Source organism: Vicugna pacos, chromosome X (assembly GCF_048564905.1).
Source record: "Vicugna pacos chromosome X, VicPac4, whole genome shotgun sequence".
Taxonomy (NCBI): domain Eukaryota; kingdom Metazoa; phylum Chordata; class Mammalia; order Artiodactyla; family Camelidae; genus Vicugna; species Vicugna pacos.
Genome location: NC_133023.1, coordinates 3304579 through 3316953, shown reverse-complemented (window position 1 = coordinate 3316953; position 12375 = coordinate 3304579). Strand labels below are relative to the sequence as shown.

At 43.5% G+C, this 12375-nt stretch overlaps 1 protein-coding gene across 2 annotated transcripts in view; it reads left to right on the top strand.

The window, feature by feature from the left end:
• NLGN4X (neuroligin 4 X-linked) overlaps window positions 1-12375 on the top strand; it is a 227514-nt gene that overhangs the window by 174595 nt on the left and 40544 nt on the right. The gene's annotated exons all lie outside the window — the stretch shown is intronic.

Here is a 12375-nt window from a genome sequence, read left to right as displayed (position 1 = left end):
AATTAAGGATGTTTGAATGAATATTCCACATCATGACACACTTTCTTGATAGGTAGATGGATGGATAGATGGATGGATGGATAGAGATGGATGGATGGATAGATAGATAGATAGATAGATAGATAGATAGATAGATAGATAATTTATTATTAACTCTTTTTTCCTCCAAGGTATGAAGCCAGGGCCTAAAATTTTCTTTCCTCCGTTTGTGCATAGAAATTACCATTCTTTTCCACTGGCTCAGCCAATACTTGACTTCTTAAAGGGCTTTGATCCTGACTGTATCAACCGAAAGGTGGTGTCCTCATCTGATGCATGTCAAATATAAGAATGAGTGAACCATACTTGTGTGCAAGATTCCGTAAGTCCCGAACCTGGGACTTCCTCTTCCCTGTGGTTTCTCCCTGCAGGTACGGTGCTCAAAATGGCCATCAGAAGCAACACTTGAAAGCAGACTCCATTCCAGACAGAGGGTGTCCTAAAGCACGTGTTAGTATCTTATTTATTTGCACATTCAAAGGCAGGTGGTTATAGACTGGACTGCATTTTAAATCAGTAACTGGCCTTGGTTGAAAACCGGGATTCTAGAGGCATGCTTGGGGAGGTATAAGGTAGTTGTGGGATGTCCGTTACAAATGATTGATGTCTGTCTCTCTTTTGTCTCTCTCTTAGTCTCTGTCTCTCCATCTCTGTCTCTCTCTGTCTCTGTCTCTCTCTCTGTTCTTTTATTTTGTACTTGTCCTTTTTGTCCTTTTTAATTAAATGAATATTGATATACTTCAGATTTTTAAGACTGCTCTTACTGGTGATGAGTGTTTTCTTTGCCAGGATTATGTTTGCCATAACATTCATTTCTGGAAAAAAAAATCTGTGCTTTCAGAATTTCTTAAACGTTCTGATTAAATACGTTTCTGGCACTATTTGCCTATTTTGTATTATATTATTATTTCAGATCCTCTTTTGATTCCAGCCCTGGGAACTGTTTTTTATTTAACTGGACACTTGTTTCGTCCGAGACTAAATTTTTCTTCCCTATGTGTGTAGAAATGACCATTTTTTCCCACTGTTTCAGCTGATGCTTAACTTCTTAAAGGATACATATTTCTTTTTGTGATTTGGTTACGTTTTGGATGAAACTAAATAAATATCGATCTGTACAAGATGAGGTTTTTAAATTCTCATTGGTGGTGGATTCATTGATTTTCTTACCTGGCACACCAGCTGTGGCTAAAATCAGTGAAGCATTCCTGCACCAGTGACTGACAAATAAATGAAGGGCTGTCTTTCGGTGCTAAGTGGATGGCTGGACCACAAGCTAGTTAGTTTGAGCTACACCCCGAGGTGTTCGTGGTTGATAAGGGTTTGCGTTATAAGCTGATAATTGTTGGGTCTCTGGGGTCTTTGAGATGCAAAGTCCAGTGCACCTTTGCAAGCTTATAAACTTTGTTTTAGAATAAGTTTATATTCTTCAAAGGATCTGATTTAATTGACTGATACTATCATCAATTTCTTGAGCACCTATGGCGTATTTCATTTTCGTGCATTTTAACGGTTCAGAACAGTCGCTGGCAACGTATCTGATGAACAGAAGGGGCAACTGGTGACAGGGACTTGATGATACTAGTTACAATGTTGTTTGAAGCTGAGTCTCTCCTGGTGATAATTATAAGTGCTTGTCAAACTCAAAAATGAAAAACAGAACAGAAGGGACAAAGGGGAGGTCACAAATGATCCTCAAGGCTCTTTCAAGTGGCAGATGCTAAGTTAGACCCAGACAGCTGATACGTCTTTTAAAATTGCACTACCGTTTGAGGAGAATGGTAGAGGGAGGTGGGATTTTAGCTGGGAATTGCCAATGCTGTGGGTGGATTTTTTTTTCCTTTTATTAATTTCTTTAATGATGGTACTGGGGATTGAGCCCAGGACCTCCTGCATGCTAAGTATGCGGTCTACCACTGAGCTATCACCACTCCACTGTGGGCTGGTTCTTCTCTTGTTTCTGTTCTCCCAAATACCTCGCAATCTTCCTAAACTTTGATTCCTAATTAATTCCTAACATTGATTTTATTTTTTCCCCTCTAAATTTCCCAGATAAATAATGGGAACGAGAGCTCAGAATTTGGGTTTTCCCAACAGCTGTCCACATTGCCTGGCAAAACGTCAGGGCTTCCCTCTTCTCTGGGCTCTGGGGTGTGGGCATAAATTAAAACTTTATCAGGCTGAGCACGTATAGCCGGAATCCACTAGAGACTTTCCGCAGCCTGGCTCGTTGGCAGAAACGGCATCTTCCCTTTGAGATTCCCACCCCATGAAAGCGAGGTTGAGGCCCCCAGTACTATCATGCGCGATAGCACCATGGTGGAAACATGCACCAAGTGTTCCAACACCCTTTTTCCCCAGGATAGAAACGACTCGCAGCATTGCATTTGCAAAGTAGGAAGAGAGAAGAGTCGTCTTCCAGCCTATTCGTCAGAATTCGGTAGCTCTGACCTAAAACAGAGAGCTCCCACTTTTAAATTCTAGAAGTTTGCTCTTCCGATAAACACAGTGATGTCTTTGACTTGACTTTCTGATCGCACCGTCTCCCCATCCCCAGAAACTGGGCTTTCAAATCTGGTGCTGAAAGAGGAACCCAGATGATCTCTCAAAATAGCACAAACCTGAGCTGGTATCTATCACGTGGAACTTTATATGATACACACAAATACACCAAGGTAACTTCTGTTGCTCTGTTAACTCACAGGCAGGAAAAAATAGGCATGTTGCTTAATATTAGACCAATGTATATTGAACATAGAGTGTGCGGCAGATACAAATTTTCTTCAGGGGTAAAGTGTGACATGGTCTTATTTCTTGTCCCTGTGGTACATCACGGCAAACGGTAAGGTGAGAAACAGCAGGCATTCTTTCATGTAATATGGTTAGTAACTTACCAGAGGCACCCAAAGTTGCACAGCTCACCTGTGATAATGGAATTTTCATTTGTACCCTGTGTGATGCTCAGTTGTACGTGACACCTCGTTTAGACAGTAGTACCTGGTCATTTCATCAGCTAGTAATCTAGGTGTTGCTGGGTAGGTCATATTGTAGATGTGGTTAATATCTAAAGTCAAAATCCATTGATTCCAATGGAATACTATTCAGCCATAAAAAAGGAATGAATTAATGCCATTTGCAGCAGCATGGATGGACCTAGAGATTATCATACTAAGTGAAGTAAGCCAGACCAAAAAAAAAAAGTACCATATGCTAGCACTTAGCACAGAAAGAGACTCACAGACATAGAAAACAAACTTATGATTACCAAAGGGGAAGTGGGGGGTGGGGAAGGATAAAATAGGAGTTTGGGACTTACAGATACACACTATTGTATATAAAATAGATAAACAACAAGGACCTACTATACAGCACAGGGAACTATATTCAATAGTTTTTAATAACCTGTAATAAAAAAGAATATGGAAAAGAATATATATATATAACTGAATCACTGTGCTGTACACCAGCAGGTAACACAACATGGTAAATCAACTATACTTCAAAAATTTTTTTTAAAAATAAATTAAAATAAAATTGGTTGACTTCAATAAAGCAACTCACCCTCCATTAGGTGGGTGGGCCTCATCCAATCAGTTGAGGCTCTAATTACAAAATCGAGGCCTCCCCAAAAAGAAGGAATTCTGCCTCAAGTGTGCAGCATCGACTCCTGCCTGAATTTGCAGCCTGTCAGCCTGCCCTACACATTTCACACCGGCCAACCCCCTCCATTGCAGAAGCCATTTCCTTAAAATAGATGGTTTTAATCAGCTGATAGGGTTCATACATCTCACAAAGAACTTGGGTGAACCTTGGTACCCACTCTTATTGTACGGTTTTCAGAGAACTTGGAGTAACTTACCGTGAAATATAACTCATTGTCTGGCGAGTGTGTGTTACAAATGCACACGTCGACTCCGAAAGAGATCCAACAGCAATAACATATAAAGCACGGTACATAAAGGCATGGACACCTAACGCATAGACGATCTTATGTTGGAAACCCCATCCTTCTCACACCCACTCAAGAACTTTGCCTCCACTATCCTCCCCCAACCCTAAGTCTCCTATTTCTTTATATCCACGGGATATACCTGGCAAGAAGGATATGCAAACGCTCTCTTGTGGATCCTGTTTGCAAACAGCTAACCACACTTTGGTCTCCTGTCCTTGTTCCTGTAGCGTCTGTCTCTTGGAAGAGTTCTCCCCCGTCACTGTCTCAGTTCCTCTCCTCGGGTCCTCTCTTGAATCCACTCAGATCTGTATATATCCCTCACCACTCTGTCAGGCTCCTCTTGCCAAAATTCACCCTTGGGCTCCAACCCCCATGCTCTGGGAGGACTTCAGAAATCCTTTTGAAGCATTCGGGACAGCAGTGAGGTTGGAATTGTCTGCAGAATTAATGGAAAGGGATGGAGTCTATAAACACCTGGAATCAGGTGCTGCTCGCACACTGTTCTCCCATCAGAGAGACTAGGAGGGGAAGGGCTTCGTGTGTCTACATGCAGTGCCTTTCTGCCTACCGGGTGGAACACACCAGCTGCTTTCTGTTTCTAATACTCTTGGTCCATCTGATCAAGGGTCCAGTTGCTCAAATGTCAGAAAAACAAGTCGCATGACACTTTGGGATTTTTTGAGTAGAAAAAAGAAAAGGGCCAGATTCTGGCTCAATCTTGGACCAGGAGGAAGTTCCTGTTTTATTGCTCTGTAAATAAATATAGCGTCCCTGGTGCCTGAGAATTTGGGGCAGGTGGTCCTCCTACGGACTGAGAGAGCATCTTCTGTAAAGGAATGATTTGTGCAGAGCACTGTGAGTCATTGCAGCACTCGCCGTCGGGAAAGAAAGAAACATACTACCTTGGACAGAGGCAATGCTGCTTATTAGAGGTTAATTATGACTCTCAGAGTTCATTCTGATTTGCAGCGACAGAAACGCAAGCGAGAGAACGTAGGAAAACCACACTCAATCTGAGCCTTAAGAAGAATCGGAGCCTCAACACTCACCTTGGGAGGAACTGTTCTTTCTCCATCCTCCCTTCTGAGAATGAAGTCAGGTCAGAACACATCCCAGGTACTTCCGTGGTTCACGGTTCACTCCAGCACCCGGGATGTCTACACTGTTTGCAAACCAAGACATCTAAGAACCACACATTTTCTCTGGAGAAGCAGTGCCCCACAGACGTGTCATAAGTTCCAAGTTTTCTAGTAAAGGCATCAAAGAGAGAGCAAAAAAATAAAAAAAGCAGGTAGGGTTAATTTTAATGCTACATTTAGTGTATCCCTGTATTTCCAGAATATTATCAACTCAACATGTAATAGAGACAAAACTATGAATGAGATAGTTTGCATGTTTTTTTTTTTTTGCTAAATACATGCTATCCGGTGTGTATTTCACATGCGCAATGCATCCAGATTTGAACAGACCACATTTCAAGGGTTCAATAGCCAGCTCTGGTGATGGGTACCATCTTGGAAAGCGTGGTACTACAGTCTGGACGTTTCCACCATTATCCATCACCCTTTCTCTCTTACACATCAGGCACGCTGTCCTGACTGGTTTCTAGACATCACTCCTGCCCCAACAAATCAGTTGGCTTCTAGAAAGACCACCTAACGTTTTATGCAATGCATGATGGAAACTCATCTTGGAATCCGCCTTTACAACAGGGTGGTCATAACTCCACGTGGTTTTCAAGACTCAGAATGGTCTCTTCCTTGCTAAGCTGTTTTGCCGTGTCCCAGACCATTACCCCTTCTTTCTGTGTACTCTAGCTTTTCTGAGCTAAGCCTCCACTACCCTGTACGTCAACCTCACATCTGCCGTGGTGCTTTTAGTCTCTAGTATGTATCTGGCTTCTGTTCTTGGTGGTTAAGTTTCACAATAATAACCCCAGTGCCTCCCCTTTGCATGATCCAGGCAACCATCATGCCTAGAAGGGTGCCCCAAATGTAGCAGATACAATACTCCATCAACTGTGCTGAATTCATATTTGAAAAATTACACCTGCAAGTATCACGGAAGATACAAGTATATATGGCTGTCTATAATTAAAAAAAAAAACACCCATGAACTTTTGTCAAAAGTCATCCATATCCTTACTACTACTGTAGAAATTAATCTATGGTATTTCAACAGCAATGTGGTTGAACTTTATGGTTAGTGTGAGAAGTTGGAACACACATGGTTACTTGATGGAAGCCTGAGTGCTATTTTGTTCAGTGATCTATGTGTGATTTGATGGATAATGTATGACTTCGGGCAGCGTGAGGGCCAGATACTCACTCATCTGGGCTAAGTGTTTAGTTTCCTGTGCATAAAGAGATGACTTTATTTATTTTTACTCTTTTTAATTGAACTGTTGTTCATTTACAACATTGTATTAGTTTGTGGTGTACAACAAAGTGATTCAGTTATATGTGTATGTGTGTATATTCTTTTTATATTCTTTTATCATTGTAGGCTATTACAAGATATTGAATATAGTTCCCTGTGCTATACAGTAGGACCCTGTTGTTTATGTATTTTTTATATCATAGTTAGTATTTGCAAGTCCTGAACTCCCGATAAGGGAGAACTTTAGAATAAATCAGAGTCTTCAGTGGACAGACTCTTCCTTATTCTTCCTGGCAGACATCCCTAATTTAATGCAGCATTTATCCGAGTCAGGAGATGAACTCTGCTGCTCACAGCCCCTGTTACCCACCTATTGGCGTCATCACATGGCGTTAAGCAGATGTCACATGCTAGGTGAGCTAGATAGAAATTGACCAAAAAACATTCCTACTAGGCTGTTTTTCCAACTTGGAGGTGAATTCTGTTTGGATCTGGGTGGCTTTCTTGACTAGTAGAAGTTTCCTGAAGCAAGGTGCCGGGACTTCCAGGGCTGGATGATAAGAAGCCATGAGGTTTCTGTTCAGACCACTAGGAACCCTAGCCCTTGGGACCATCCCTCCTGGAACACAGACACCAAATCGGGGAGGCCCGGTGTCTTGCTCCCTTCAGGAACCTCGGCTGCACACCGTGGACAGCAGCATTCACTACCAACCATGGAAGTGCACCACCCAGGGCAGCCCACCTGCTTGAGCCCTCAAATGGTTCCATCCCTAACATCTAGCTGAGCTGAACCCAAAAGATGTCAAGGGAGAACTTGCCAGTTGAACCCAGTCAATCCACAGAATCATGAGAGAGAATCACAGACTGTTGTTTAGAGCCTCAGGTTTCAGGCTCATTTGTTACACAGCATTAGCTAAACCAGAAAAGAAATTGAAAGCAAAAGTGAGATGCTGTCGTAACAAAAACCCGAAATAGATGGTGTTGGTTTGGGACCAGATGGTTGATGGAAGCCAGTCATGGGAAGAGGGTTATGGCCTTGAAGGACAGATAAGGGAATTGGAGACTGTCAAAATGGGATGAATCAAAAGAATTCCATGAAAGACTGACTTAATGAGACTCTTACGGGGGTGGGGGGGAGCTTTTCTTGCTGTACAATTTCACATCGATTTGTATTGTCTTGTAAAATAGAAGGGTGCCGTCCCAATGAACAAATTTGTCATTAATAGTCACTAAGGAAAATAACAGTTAACGTGAATTTCAGAGGTGTTTGTTACTTATAATCTTAGTCTAAGATAATTTCCACTGTATAGCCAAAGGTCACAGATGTAATTATAATAAGATTCCTTTTTATTTCTTTTCACTGTGCTTCCGTGTGAACTGTCAACACCATTTTTGTTTTGTCTTACAGTCCATGCCTTTCCCATTGTTGGAGTCATATCAAGATTGATTTCTTTACCTTACGAATTTGCAAATTATAGTCCCACAGAAAATAACGGTTTACAAAACATGCAGGTTGTAGCTATCTTTGCTTTCAAAGTGAATTTTCAACTAGTTTCCCTTCATGTCTGTTAAATTGCTTCTGCTGACTCTGATTCAGTTCCTTCTCACCTATCCGGGAATGTTCCTATAAAGCTGGAAACATTTCCTTCAAGTTCTTTTCGGTCTCTCTCTGCCTAGCAAGTATTCAAGTTACACATTTATTTCGTTGTCTACGTACAGATACACATTTCCATTTTCAGGCTCAAAGTTGTCCACACACACATTCTACAGATAAGACAAGAATAAAGAAAGGGTATCTGTATCCTCTGCACTTTGCAGAATGTTTATGTCTTTTCGTAAATGTGTATAACTTTCCCATTTGACAACCTCAAACAGATACACACGTGTATTTGTAAAGGATATATATGAGATATTTCATACACATTTGTGTGTATGCTTATATATACATACCTATGTGTGTGAGATACCTTTAACTTCTGAAAAATGACTGCTCCATCTAAATGTCATTATAGCCACCGAATACAGATCCTTCCCAGGCTTGGAAAGACAGATCCTCTGTCCCCAGTATCAAGCCAGCCCCTCAGTCTAACAGTCACTTGAAGCTACTTCTCTTTCTGTAAAGAACTTCCCATTTCCTTTTTTCAAGCGTTTCATGAATTTTCATGCATTTTTGTACCTCGGACCTGGAACACTCTGGAATCTCTCCCTTATCCCTCTGAATCCTCACCTCATCCTGAATGATGTATCTTTATCCATGATATTAACATACTTTTGTTGAGCGTTAGAGACACTCTCCTAAATTTCAAAAATGAGTTTTTTTCCATGCTTATAAGGCAGTCAGTCTGTTTGTGCCTTCACTCCTTCCTGCTTTGCTATGCTTCTTGGCCCCACTGAATTCTCTATAAGCCACAGAATCACTACTTATGAATTTATTTCTGTCTCTACAGTACTGCCAGGCTCTCTTTTATTTCAGGGCATGCACAAAGACTGTAAAAAATATATATATTTGGGATATGTAATGGTATTCGGCACTTACAAAGAAGATTAAGTACATTTTTGAAAAATAACTTAAAAGTATGAAAGACGGTAAATAGATATCTAATTGTCTAGGCGATGGTTCCCAACCAGGGAAGTGTGTCGACATCTGGAGACACTGCCGATTGCCCCAGGTAGACTGGAAAGCGGGTGATGGTGACGTCTAGAGGGCAGAGGACAGAGATGCGGGTAAACATCCTACGTTGCCCAGGACGGCCCCTGCCACACCCCCACCTCGACAAGGAGGTATCCATCTCCAGATGTCGCTGGTGGCAAGACAGAGGATCAGTGGTCTAGGATGGTACAGCTGAGGACAAGGTACACCTTTGAAGTGCTTTTTCCTTGCATGGTTAATGCCTGATTTTAAAAAACAATTACGGGAGGAAATAAATCCTTGGTTACGTGGAATTCAAGACTAACATTTTGCCCGTGTGCCTATGCGGTTGCTCTTTGGAGCAGAGAGGTGAAGATCGGTCAGGGTGCTTTCCAGAATCTTCCATGTTAATAACAACATGGTGCCTGTGAAATTCCCTGGGGACACGTGTTTCCGGACTCCACGCCTTCGGGACCATGACCCTGAAATGGTAAATGGTGAAAAAATTTCCTTTTTTAACCCTCTCCAAACTCACCTGCAGCTGAGCTCGCTCCAGGCGGACCAGCAGAGCGGTCAGGCAGCCGCCTTCCTTCTGCTGGGCCCGCGGGCGAGATGAATCCCGCGTCCCTCCTCCTTCCCGTCGCATATGCCACTTTGTTTTATTCCGGGAGCCGGACTCGCGCTGCACATCTCTTTCAGTGTTTTCCCTTGAGTTCACGAGCGGTGCTTCCTCAGAGCGGTTTCGTACAAGGATGCTCCCTGACCCAGCCCATCCGTTTCGCCACGGCCTGCAGCCTTTGCTGTAAACCGCTTGCTGCTGCCCTGGTCTTCTGTCTGCACGGCCAGGCTTTTTACGGCTTTTCCCTCTGCTTGGCACGTGTCATTACTTATTGTGACCCTGGCGTGTCGGACAGTGAGGAGAGATGTCCGGTAGTTACCCAGATGTGTGTCTAAGCACAGCTCTCTCAGACCACATCGAACGTTCCCCGTATTTTTAACATCACCTTCATTCTGCACAATTTTCCGAAATGCTTACGCCTCCTACATTTATAATGGGACACGAGAATTTGTCCCATTTTGGCTCATGCTCCACATTGCCTTCTTCTTACCCGTTCCCTCAGCATTCCCTCCACGGGAAGGTATTAATTATCATTACCGTCATCTTTGGTGTGACAAGAGAATGTTTCATAATCTGCCAGGACTTCTCCACCTGGGGGTCAACAACCCTGGGCATCTGAAATCTATCTTCCGGCCGCAAACTCACTGTCCTTTCCATGCGATTGGCTATCCTCCTACTAAAAATGACTCTTCAACAGCGCTCCAAGGGTCCAACCTCCTTGGGCCAATTTCTTCTTGTAGGCAAGAGGGGTTTCCAAGGTTGGAGTGACCCACCGGTGGGATGGTCTTCCTAAAGGAGGGGGGTTCGAATGCTCTGTTCATTTGTGTCTCGTCGTGAACTGATGGCGAAGGGCTGCTTCGGGGTTCTGATGCATGGCGGGGCCGAGGGCACGGCCAACTGCAGGACAAGAGAATAAAGTAGCTCGCCTGTGTGCTTCCCAGACGTGACTCTCTGAACCTTCCTACAGAAGCGAGGGAAGCTTCCGCTCTGGGCTAGACTGGCAGTGACTCTCTGCATTGGAACAGAGCACAAATTTCAGGGACAAGTCAGGTGATCTGAGCTGCTCTCGTTCACTCAACGTTGGGGGTTGGTTGTTGAAGTTAGGGTGCCCCCAAACTCGGTGGGTTTCTTCATGGAACTTCTGGGTCACCTCCGTCAAGTCAAGATAAAGAGTGCATTTGTAACCTTTATGGGCAGAGCTGGCGCCTCCTCTCCAATCCTCCCTGATCTTTTCCAGTCCCTGGATCTCATCCGGGGATTATCAGTGAGGTATGTAGTCATGAGACATTTCTGTCCCAAAACAGTGACGGCAAACTGCCAAGATTCATGTTATTTTGTAATCCAGATGGCTGTCTCGTTGGGAAGGCATAATGACTTAGGAACAATTGGTGACTCTATATATTTAAATTCTCTACCTTTGAAGGAAGATTCACCACCCAGTGGGTCTGGAGAGTCTCAGAGTCCATGGAAATATTCTTCTGAACATTTCAATGTGTATTTCTCCAAAACCCGTCTTTGCAACTTCAAGGTCATCGCAACCTATGTTTCCCTGAATTTATATCTGCTTATACCAAAGAACCCCACACTTCCTGTCTTCAGAGAACACTAGTGTGTCTTCTCACAGCTCCGTGCAGCATAAATCTGAGCTGTCTGGGTGGTTTCTTGATGTTAAGCCTCACAAAGCTGAAATCAATGTGTGTGTGTGTGTGTGCTGGACTGTGTTCCTTACTTGAGACATCCAAGGATGTTCTAAGGACACACTGAACATCCAAGAACATTGGGTTCATTGGCTGAATTCAGTTCCATGTGGTGCTTACGATTCTCCTCTCCTCGATGGCTTTTGGCCGAGGGTCATTCTCAGTGTCTTGAAGACCTCAGCATCTCCTCCCTGCTGGCCCCTTTCCTCTCTCTTTCCAAAGCCACAGGGGTGGTTTCTCTTAGCTCCAGTCCCTCTGACAGCCCTGGTAGCTCTTCTGTCTCTGCCCGTCTTCCCTGGCATCTCCGACTGATGGTTCTGTCTGTATCTTCAGCTCTTAAAGACCCATGTATTTTGCACCCGCTTAGATATTCCAGGGTACTTGGCTTACCTTCGGGTCAGCTGCCTAACGCGCTTAATCCCATTTGCAAAGTCCCTCCGCAACAGCCCTTAGACTCATGTTGGATTGAATAACCAGGAAGACACTAGTCTGTTTATACAGTGGAATACTACTCAGCCATAAAAAATGACAACACAACGCCATTTGCAGCAACGTGGGTGCCCCCTAGAGAATGTCATTGTAAGTGAAATCAGCCAGAAGGAGAAAGAAAAATACCATATGAGATTGCTCATATGGAAGATAAGGAAGATTCTCCTGTGTTCATGCCCTGACCCCTTCCAGGTAACAATCCTCAGGTGGCACTGCCTGTAATCTGGGACAATTAAGTTCTCCACTCTTTTCTGACATGGCTGGCCACCACCTCAATTATATCTGCCTTCTTATTTAAAAGACTCAAAATACCTCCTTTCACCCCTTCACTTTGTTGTCTGTTTACTGTCTTCTCAAAATTCTGCACCCTGAAATCAACCCGCTCGAACGACACGGCGGTGATGATTTACATACTTCTATTTAGGGTATGATTTTCAGCTCACCTTAAAGGGGACTTGGTCACTCAGTGTCCTTGAATTCCCACGCTGTTCCCTCTGTCCCACTGGGTCATCACAGGTTACATCTTTCCCTCCATCAAGGTCAGCAATGACGCCAGAGGCAGACGCATTTC